The sequence below is a fragment of the Xenopus laevis genome, chromosome 7L, assembly GCF_017654675.1.
Source record: "Xenopus laevis strain J_2021 chromosome 7L, Xenopus_laevis_v10.1, whole genome shotgun sequence".
In the NCBI taxonomy this organism is placed as follows: domain Eukaryota; kingdom Metazoa; phylum Chordata; class Amphibia; order Anura; family Pipidae; genus Xenopus; species Xenopus laevis.
The window spans coordinates 122,055,694-122,066,445 of NC_054383.1; the positions used below are offsets into that span (position 1 = coordinate 122,055,694).

Below are 10,752 nucleotides of genomic sequence, written 5' to 3' on the forward strand. Positions count from 1 at the left end.
GGAGAGATGGTGCCTATAGTAACAGTGGATAATAGTCTCTGGGAAGGGAGTGTGACTGTGGGATAGCAGGTATAGTAGAGAGAGATGGTGCCTATAGTAACAGTGGGATAATAGTCTCTGGGAAGGGAGTGTGACTGTGGGATAGCAGGTATAGTAGGGAGAGATGGTGCCTATAGTAACAGTGGGATAATAGTCTCTGGGAAGGGAGTGTGACTGTGGGATAGCAGGTATAGTATGGAGAGATGGTGCCTATAGTAACAGTGGGATAATAGTCTCTGGGAAGGGAGTGTGACTGTAGGATAGCAGGTATAGTAGAGAGAGATGGTGCCTATAGTAACAGTGGGATAATAGTCTCTGGGAAGGGAGTGTGACTGTGGGATAGCAGGTATAGTAGGGAGAGATGGTGTCTATAGTAACAGCGATAATAGTCTCTGGGAAGGGAGTGTGACTGTGGGATAGCAGGTATAGTAGGGAGAGATGGTGTCTATAGTAACAGGGATAATAGTCTCTGGGAAGGGAGTGTGACTGTGGGATAGCAGGTATAGTAGGGAGAGATGGTGCCTATAGTAACAGTGGATAATAGTCTCTGGGAAGGGAGTGTGACTGTGGGATAGCAGGTATAGTAGAGAGAGATGGTGCCTATAGTAACAGTGGGATAATAGTCTCTGGGAAGGGAGTGTGACTGTGGGATAACAGGTATAGTAGGGAGAGATGGTGCCTATAGTAACAGTGGGATAATAGTCTCTGGGAAGGGAGTGTGACTGTGGGATAGCAGGTATAGTAGGGAGAGATGGTGTCTATAGTAACAGTGGGATAATAGTCTCTGGGAAGGGAGTGTGACTGTGGGATAGCAGGTATAGTAGGGAGAGATGGTGTCTATAGTAACAGTGGATAATAGTCTCTGGGAAGGGAGTGTGACTGTGGGATAGCAGGTATAGTAGGGAGAGATGGTGCCTATAGTAACAGTGGATAATAGTCTCTGGGAAGGGAGTGTGACTGTGGGATAGCAGGTATAGTAGGGAGAGATGGTGCCTATAGTAACAGTGGATAATAGTCTCTGGGAAGGGAGTGTGACTGTGGGATAGCAGGTATAGTAGGGAGAGATGGTGTCTATAGTAACAGTGGGATAATAGTCTCTGGGAAGGGAGTGTGACTGTGGGATAGCAGGTATAGTAGGGAGAGATGGTGCCTATAGTAACAGTGGGATAATAGTCTCTGGGAAGGGAGTGTGACTGTGGGATAGCAGGTATAGTAGTGAGAGATGGTGTCTATAGTAACAGTGGATAATAGTCTCTGGGAAGGGAGTGTGACTGTGGGATAGCAGGTATAGTAGGTAGAGATGGTGCCTATAGTAACAGTGGGATAATAGTCTCTGGGAAGGGAGTGTGACTGTAGGATAACAGGTATAGTAGGGAGAGATGGTGCCTATAGTAACAGTGGGATAATAGTCTCTTGGAAGGGAGTGTGACTGTGGGATAGCAGGTATAGTAGGGAGAGATGGTGCCTATAGTAACAGTGGGATAATAGTCTCTGGGAAGGGAGTGTGACTGTGGGATAACAGGTATAGTAGGGAGAGATGGTGCCTATAGTAACAGTGGGATAATAGTCTCTGGGAAGGGAGTGTGACTGTAGGATAACAGGTATAGTAGGGAGAGATGGTGCCTATAGTAACAGTGGGATAATAGTCTCTGGGAAGGGAGTGTGACTGTAGGATAACAGGTATAGTAGGGAGAGATGGTGCCTATAGTAACAGTGGGATAATAGTCTCTGGGAAGGGAGTGTGACTGTGGGATAACAGGTATAGTAGGGAGAGATGGTGCCTATAGTAACAGTGGGATAATAGTCTCTGGGAAGGGAGTGTGACTGTGGGATAGCAGGTATAGTAGGGAGAGATGGTGTCTATAGTAACAGTGGATAATAGTCTCTGGGAAGGGAGTGTGACTGTGGGATAGCAGGTATAGTAGGGAGAGATGGTGCCTATAGTAACAGTGGATAATAGTCTCTGGGAAGGGAGTGTGACTGTGGGATAGCAGGTATAGTAGGGAGAGATGGTGCCTATAGTAACAGTGGGATAATAGTCTCTGGGAAGGGAGTGTGACTGTGGGATAGCAGGTATAGTAGGGAGAGATGGTGCCTATAGTAACAGTGGGATAATAGTCTCTGGGAAGGGAGTGTGACTGTGGGATAGCAGGTATAGTAGGGAGAGATGGTGCCTATAGTAACAGTGGGATAATAGTCTCTGGGAAGGGAGTGTGACTGTGGGATAGCAGGTATAGTAGGGAGAGATGGTGCTATAGTAACAGTGGATAATAGTCTCTGGGAAGGGAGTGTGACTGTGGGATAGCAGGTATAGTAGGGAGAGATGGTGCCTATAGTAACAGTGGGATAATAGTCTCTGGGAAGGGAGTGTGACTGTGGGATAACAGGTATAGTAGGGAGAGATGGTGCCTATAGTAACAGTGGGATAATAGTCTCTGGGAAGGGAGTGTGACTGTAGGATAACAGGTATAGTAGGGAGAGATGGTGCCTATAGTAACAGTGGGATAATAGTCTCTGGGAAGGAGTGTGACTGTGGGATAACAGGTATAGTAGGGAGAGATGGTGCCTATAGTAACAGTGGGATAATAGTCTCTGGGAAGGGAGTGTGACTGTGGGATAGCAGATATAGTAGGGAGAGACGGTGTCTATAGTAACAGTGGATAATAGTCTCTGGGAAGGGAGTGTGACTGTGGGATAGCAGGTATAGTAGGGAGAGATGGTGCCTATAGTAACAGTGGATAATAGTCTCTGGGAAGGGAGTGTGACTGTGGGATAGCAGGTATAGTAGGGAGAGATGGTGCCTATAGTAACAGTGGATAATAGTCTCTGGGAAGGGAGTGTGACTGTGGGATAGCAGGTATAGTAGGGAGAGATGGTGCCTATAGTAACAGTGGATAATAGTCTCTGGGAAGGGAGTGTGACTGTGGGATAGCAGGTATAGTAGGGAGAGATGGTGCCTATAGTAACAGTGGATAATAGTCTCTGGGAAGGGAGTGTGACTGTGGGATAGCAGGTATAGTAGGGAGAGATGGTGCCTATAGTAACAGTGGGATAATAGTCTCTGGGAAGGGAGTGTGACTGTGGGATAGCAGGTATAGTAGGGAGAGATGGTGGCTATAGTAACAGTGGGATAATAGTCTCTGGGAAGGGAGTGTGACTGTGGGATAGCAGGTATAGTAGGGAGAGATGGTGCCTATAGTAACAGTGGATAATAGTCTCTGGGAAGGGAGTGTGACTGTGGGATAACAGGTATAGTAGGGAGAGATGGTGCCTATAGTAACAGTGGATAATAGCCTCTGAGAATTGCAACCTTTACTCATCTGTCTGTATTAAACAAAGGCACAGCAGTGCATAAACCAGTAGTGCTAAATGAGGTTATATCTATATTGCATTATGCTTACTGGACCATGTAGAGTTCGTGTTCTCTGCTAATCACTGTAAAACTTTTATTAACTGCCTTGTATATAAATGAATCATGTTTCAGCAAATAGAGCAAAGCTAGTTTATAAAATATCCAGTTGCTGCTAAATTATTACAAGTGTTGCATTATTTACAGACGTACATTTCTGATGAAGATTTTGGCCTCTACACTGTACAGATGATCATAAATCACAGAAATAATGCAATTCACTCCCTTTATTTGGCAGGTGTAGAATTCTGGGTATTTTTCTTTTTAGAGGCAGCTGCTTTGGGTCTGATTAAATAAGAGGATTCTCCGCTGGGAATACCCCCCTTGTTTTGCAGTCAGGATGAGCAGAATGCGGCTGCACCTGGGTCGGTCTCCTGGTAGCCTCGCTGGAAATGTGTTTAAAAATGCAAGGGGAATTTTAAAGATGAAAGACCCAGCTTTATGAATTTTAGAAGTCAAATAAATATTATTCATGCGGTTCTGCCGTTACCGTCGCAGGCTGCGGTTAGACTCCACTTCCGGTCTCCTTGGCAACGGCTCAGTGCCATCTCTTGTCCAGTTGCCATTTTGAATCCAGATTGGCAGGTTACGGACATCTCATCACCAAAGTTCTTTGATTCCTTCGCCAGCCTCGTCTTGGCATTCTCTATAGCTACAGGCCAAGGGCAGCCGCGGGCTTGAAAAGAGCAAGAGCCTGGTTATGGGTTATCTGGGTTGGAAATCAATATGGAGGGTTAGCGTTATGCCACTTGGGTCATTTCCATCCATGTTGTGTAGGTAACGCAGTAGCAGGTTGGCCTAGGTTTGGTGACACAAGCCAATAAGATTTATCCTTGGGATACCTTCTGACTTTATATAGGCCCAGGGCCAGATTTACATAGCGGGTGCCCCTAGGCCCACTGTCATTTGTTGCCCCCATCCCCTCCCTTTTATTCGCTCAAATTTTCATCATCGGGACCAGAGCAATGGGGATTGGTACTTGGGAAATTTAAAAAAGCGAATGTATCTCCTGTGCATCCCCAGTGATTCTGAACCAATATGGGTGTGGTTGGGCAGCATGCCACCTCCTAAACTCCTGCCGCCCTAAGCCCAGGCCTTGGTGGCCTTTCCACAAATCCGGGCCTTTGTAGGCCAGGAAACAGGCACAACAATATAAAGTCCCAAAAGGTTAAACAAAGGTAAAAAAGCTTGTTACATTTCGTACCTAGATTAGGCACTAGCCTATGGTTGCTATAGGTTACTAGACCCAGTGCTATGTTTGACGCTTCCCCCACTATTACTGACTGATGCTCTTTTCTTGTAAAACCAAAGGACCAGGGTTGGACTGCCCCTATAAGAGAATCTCCTGCTGGGCCAGGCCTAGAATTCACATCAGCCCATCCTTATTTACACTGTGGGCCAATACAATTCTAGGGGGGCAGGCTCAGGGTGTCAGATGCTCTAGTGGGTGTGGCCCTAGTAGACCCAGTCTGACACTGGATAGAACATGGTACTAGTGATGGGCGAATTGGCACCGTTTTGCTTCGCCGAAACATTCACAAATTTTGCACGAAATTCGCGAAACGGCAAAAAATTTGTGAAACTCAGTTCGTTTTTGATGCCAGTGTCCGTTTTTGATGCTGGCGTCCGTTTTTTGGATGCCGGCGAATTTTTACCAGCGAATTTACGCGGCCGTTTTGCGAATGTATCCCCCGGCGGCGAATCGTGCAAATTCCCAGCGAATTAGCGTCTGGAGAATAAATTCGCCCATCACTACATGGTACAACTGTGTTTCTCTTTCTGCTCTCTGGGGCCCTTAAAAATATGGGGATGGCTGTGGCGGCTTTTGCTTGTACCACTGTTTATGCCACTTTGGGCCAGTGTTGATGCCATCCTCTCCATCAGTCAATGGTCCCATGGTCAGCCTATGAGTAAGTGCCCCAACAGGCACGAAACGCGTTAGGCCTTCACCTGTTTGTCCTAATAAATGGCTTGAACTTTTAATTACATTTTTTGTTACTCTTTTGGAGAAAAACTCACAACTTTGTTGCTATTTGCTTATGCACCCGTGGACTGGGGTGAACTGTGAGTACACTTTTCTCCTCCTATTATCACTGCCCCTGAGATTAGATACCAATTTACAGCACTGCTGGTATTGGCAATTTGCATCAATTCTGTTATTTTGTTCAATGGTCTCATGACTCAAACAACATTGAAATGACGTTTTATTCCTCTCCCACATAATCTGGCAGTAAAAGTTTAAACTAGCCTATCATCCCCCAAAAACCTTTGCCCCCGGCCCAGTCATTTATGACCTTTGCACAAAACCCATTGTTTGTGTAAGAGCCCCCTAACTTAACCCTATAACAAGCTGAGGAAGAAATGTGCTGTCTGTGTATTTCCCATTGCTTTGCATGGATTGTTTTAGACACAGGGGGCAGATTACACCTTTTCTAAGCTAAAGCCACTGTAAGAAACAGCACCATCTGGTCACCTTCCCTTTGGTGATAGACGTCACAGAACAGACACAACATTTGGGTTATAAAACGTCCTTCCTCTGAACATCTGTTATGAGGTTATGCTGCACAATATGCTCCTGGGCTATTATTCCATAGTTCAGATCACATTCATTTTCATTTGTATATGCAAATACAGCACATTACAGTTTCCTATTATGTATATAGTGCCAGCTCATTTACCCAGGGATTTGCATAGATTGTTTATCATCCCCCGCCTCAGTGGAGCTTGCAATCTAAGATTCCTATCTTTATGGTCAGTCTTATCAGGATTGCAGAAGCAGGTACTGGTACTGGCCTAGCCACGCACCAGCAATATACATTACACTTGTGACAAATTTAAAACCACATCCAAAACCTTTTAGACCCAAATGGCCCTCAATTAGGAACGGCCATTGGGTCCTGAAACGTTTGATCATGTGTGTAGTGTCGTGAGCCAATAAAGTTGGGATCACCCCATTGGCTGTTCAAATCCAGATATTGGTTTTCAGTTTGTCTCCTGTTTTATCAGGAGCCAGTTAACCTGCATGGATGTTTTGGTGGAAGCTAAAGGAAACCCACATAGACACGGGGAGAAAATATAAACTCATTGTAGATCATGCCCAAGCCAGAATCAAACTCAGGACTATGGAACTGCAAGGCAGAAGTTCTTCTCATTGAGCCAACTGTTTCCTACTGGAATGTGGAAATATGTTTGTTGCTGTCTTCAATGCTTACAACTTCTGCTGTCTCTAATAACAGCTGCAGTGAGTGATACCTCATCAACAGGGAAGGTGAAACAGGGTGCTGCCATATCTACAGCATCTGATGGCCCCGGAACTGACTCAAGTAACACGACTTTCTGTAGGGAAAACAGAGGCTCAACCCTCACAACAGAGGCACAACCCATATTCCATACGTCCAAGGACCCCACCTTGGATTGCACCACCTATACCCCCAATATTTATGCCACTGGTTGGTCCCATCCTCAATGCCTCATATTACCACCATAATAATGATAATGCCATTCTTTCATCAACTCATAATCCTTAATACTTTTGTGCGAAAGCCATGGACTGGCCACTTTATATTGCCCTTTTCTAAAAGTTTAGTTTGGAATGAATTATCTACACATATAGCCCCTTTCCTGAGGTCCCTGGGCCTCCCATAGAGTTGAAGTGCATTCATTTGGAAGCAGCAACATGGATGTCCACCCCATGAGGCTGACCTCAAGCTTCCTTAAAACAATTAATGGTCTTACTGAGGCAGGGGCTTTGACCAACAATCCAGGGGTGTGGCAAACCATCAATAGGGGAGTGGCAAGCTAGACAGGGGTGTAAATAGGAAGGACAGCTGATCTCCAGAGGTTTTCCTATAGCCTGGAAAGAGAAAAAACATTGTGTCTCAACTGTTCCTAAGAACTAAGCAATTGTGTAGTAAAATTAGAGGGAACAGAACCCTTCAAAATACCATTGCAGTAAGGGCGACACATTTGACTCCCAGTTATTTAAGAACATATTGATTCTTCTCAAAAATGAGTTAAGATTGCATTCTATCTTCTGCAGCAAAGTCCTCTATGTTCTTATTACATGGAATCTGGGCCATTGTAGCCCAAGGGAAATGTGCTGTGGCTCATCTGGTGAGGGAGCTAGATAGATAATCATCATCATTCATTGAAATACCTGGTGACACGAGCGTTCTTATTTCTTCTCACACCTCAATTAAGAGGTGGCACCTGATCTCCACTGCTGAGTCTTTGCAGCTACCGTGTTGGGATGTGCTAGATCTTGACCAACCAGCCAATGGACAGGGGGGATCACTCTCTCTCTCTGGCATGGGCCCCTGTGCTATTGGTTTTGATACTACATGTCTTCATTTTTCCAGGTACAGACTAAAGGAGACAATAGCAAAAAACACATAGGAAAGAAGTGATCCTGGACACGATCCTTGGGTAGTAAAATTGAGGGAGTTTTAACATGTGATCCTGTCCTAACAATCGGAGGTTGTCTAAGGGTACTTGAAGTTCAAGGACAGCCAACAAGCTCCAGGTTCCCTCTCATGCTGAAAGAAAAACCCTTCATGTCCCACTCTCAAACTAAACCCTAAAACACATATGCTGTGCTAGTTATGTACATGTATCCCTAAGAGAGCAGCTTCCATTGTTCTTTCTATTTGAGGAAAACTGAAGACCAGCTATAAATACTGTATATTCCCTTTGCATTTCAATATAAAGTGCTATGGCTGCGCTAAAGAGAAATAATTCCTTCCACGTTTTCCTACTCTTATGAATCTGAGAGCTCAAATGCTCACTAGTGTACTGTATGCCCATTCAGTGTATTTGTCAGTTGTAAATAGATATTTCTATACAACAGTTTTGCCACTTTGGATTATTTTGTTATTTTGTTTGCCAGGGAGAAACAAGTCCAACGAATGGTGTTTTCTGCAGGTCATTTATTTTCATCTTCTTTCACTGCCTCCTACACATTGGGTGACCTGTCTACCTCTCTCCATCTGTTTTCAAACTTGAGCAGTTCAACAGCAGATGGAGATTGGACGTATCCTATACTATTTTTAACCGCTCACTATGGAAAATGTGGTTGCTGAATGGGCAGAACATCGTCTCCGGAAGGAAAATTTAACTTTTTCAATTAAGCTGCTCTAAATGATGGGGAAAAGTATCCCTGAATTACCAGTTTGATGTGAGGTGCCTTATGCTAATCTGAGCTGGCTCTGTTTTGTTGCATAAAAGTAACAGATATTATTGAATGAAACTAATTATTGGCAAAAAACTCAGCCAAGACTGATTTTTTTTTTATCTATGTCCACCCTATAGCCTGAAGCCCATGGACAAAGTCATCTAATGATATGTGGGTCAGGAAAAACTCAACCCACACCCGAACCTTATCCACAAAATGTTGCCATTGTAGGACCCACACCCAAAATGTACCCATGTTTTCTCACTCTCTACTAGTGATGTGCAGACCGGCCCGATACCCTGTGGGTTGGGCGGGTTTGGGCTGACCTTGCATGATCCTTTGTTGTGAGTGAGTGCGGGTTGAGTTCTTCTGACTGTTCTCCCGCCAGTGAACCTTTCCGACTTCCAGGTTGAACTTTTATAGACGTGCGACTCTCGTTCCGCCCCTTTTGTGACATCATCTACAGGGCGGGTAAGCGCGGGTCTATAAAAGGAACCCGGAAGTCGGGCTCGGGCAGGTGTGGGTGGTTGGTTAACCGGTGATCAACTCGCAGGTCACCATGGGTTTCAGGTCAATCCACACACACAAAAGTCAGCATCAATATACATGCATCTTGCCACTGCATAATGAAATGTAACAGGAACAGGGAGAAAGCACATATATACACTATATAAAGATATATTGTTTCCTATTGATTCTTTCCCTTCTAAATCCATGGTCATGTTTTGACAGTATTGCAAAGGCCCTGTTCTAGAATATAGGGCAAAGGCCCTATATTCTAGAACATTCCCGTCACTATGGCTTCTATCTCCCCAGATATCGGTAGGGCGCATACCTAAGATACAACTCATGCCGCAGTCACCATCACACAAGCGCTTGTGTTTTCCCGCGCAGTCCCCATGCTGTGTGTAAGCCTTTTGAGATGTCTGCCCAACAGGGTTTTCCTTCCTCGTAGGACATAAATTCCAAACATCTGCCAAAGAAAAGATACACATAACACAACCGGTCAATCATTTATAAACATATATGTATTTCTTAGAGTTTCAGTAACGCTATACCAATTCTGATTTGATTTTAGGCACAGAAGTATTATTATCTTGCCCATTAATGGCAGTAAGTCTGACGTGCCTAGTAAAATGCCCTCATCCATGATGAAAGTCTTAGCTCCAATATATTTACTAAACCTGGAAAAAACTCTAGGAGTAATTTTATTTGTCTTTGAAGACAGTGCTCTTTTTAAAGTAAGGTTGGAAGAGGTGAATGCAAGAATGAAGCCCATGCACCCCTTGGAATGTGTCTGATAATACAGTTGATTCCTAGGGTAGTGATATCTAATGTTACAATGGTTTCTTATAGAGCAATCATGGGCAACAGGGGGTGTCATCAAAATGTCCTGAAACACCTCCTATTGAATATTCACACTCAATAAACAGAAATTAGGGAACATTTCTGAGCATGGGATAAAAATGCAGTGGGAAAGATGACCCTAATTGGTACATGTGCTATAGGTCTTATTGCGGCCCTTGGTATACTTGGCTCCAACAGCCACTACTCTTTTAGGAAAGTTATTTTACTAGATTTAGAATATTCCTGTGGGATTTGCTACCATTCAGTCATAAGAGCATGAGTGGGGTTGGAGATTGATGTTGAGGATTATGCTTAACTTCATCTAACAGGGGTTCAGTTGGGTTACACTCAGGTATCTGTGCAGGTCGCTCAAGTTCTTCCTCTCCCATCTCAACAAACCAATTTTGTATGGGCCACTCATGGTGCATATTATTTTGCTGAAACAAGAAAGAGCCTTTGGAAAACCATTGCAATAAAGTAGGAGGCATGGAACTGTGAAGAACCTCATTGTAGCCTTGAGGAAGGTAGCCCCAACATTTTTTACCTGTGAGCCACATTCAAAAACTTGGATAGCAACACAAGCAAGCAAAAGGTTTTGCGGGTGCCAATTATAGGCAATTATGTTCCTGGGTGGTGCAAAATAAGGGCTGTGATTGACTATTGGTAGCTTCTATGTGGACTGGCAGCATACAGGAGGCTCTATTTGGCAATATACCTGGTTTTTATGCAACTAAAATTTGCCTGGAATTCAAAAATAAGCACCTGCTTTGAGGCCACTGGGAGCAAC

General features: G+C 44.3%; 1 long non-coding RNA gene across 1 annotated transcript; it reads right to left on the minus strand.

The window, feature by feature from the left end:
- Nucleotides 1–6,204: 6,204 nt before the first annotated feature.
- LOC121395637 lies at nt 6,205–9,587 on the minus strand. Its single transcript, XR_005962605.1, has 3 exons — nt 9,454–9,587; nt 7,605–7,813; nt 6,205–7,301 (listed from the first exon to the last, which is right to left on the minus strand). It is a non-coding gene; the product is annotated as an uncharacterized LOC121395637 (long non-coding RNA).
- Nucleotides 9,588–10,752: the final 1,165 nt, after the last annotated feature.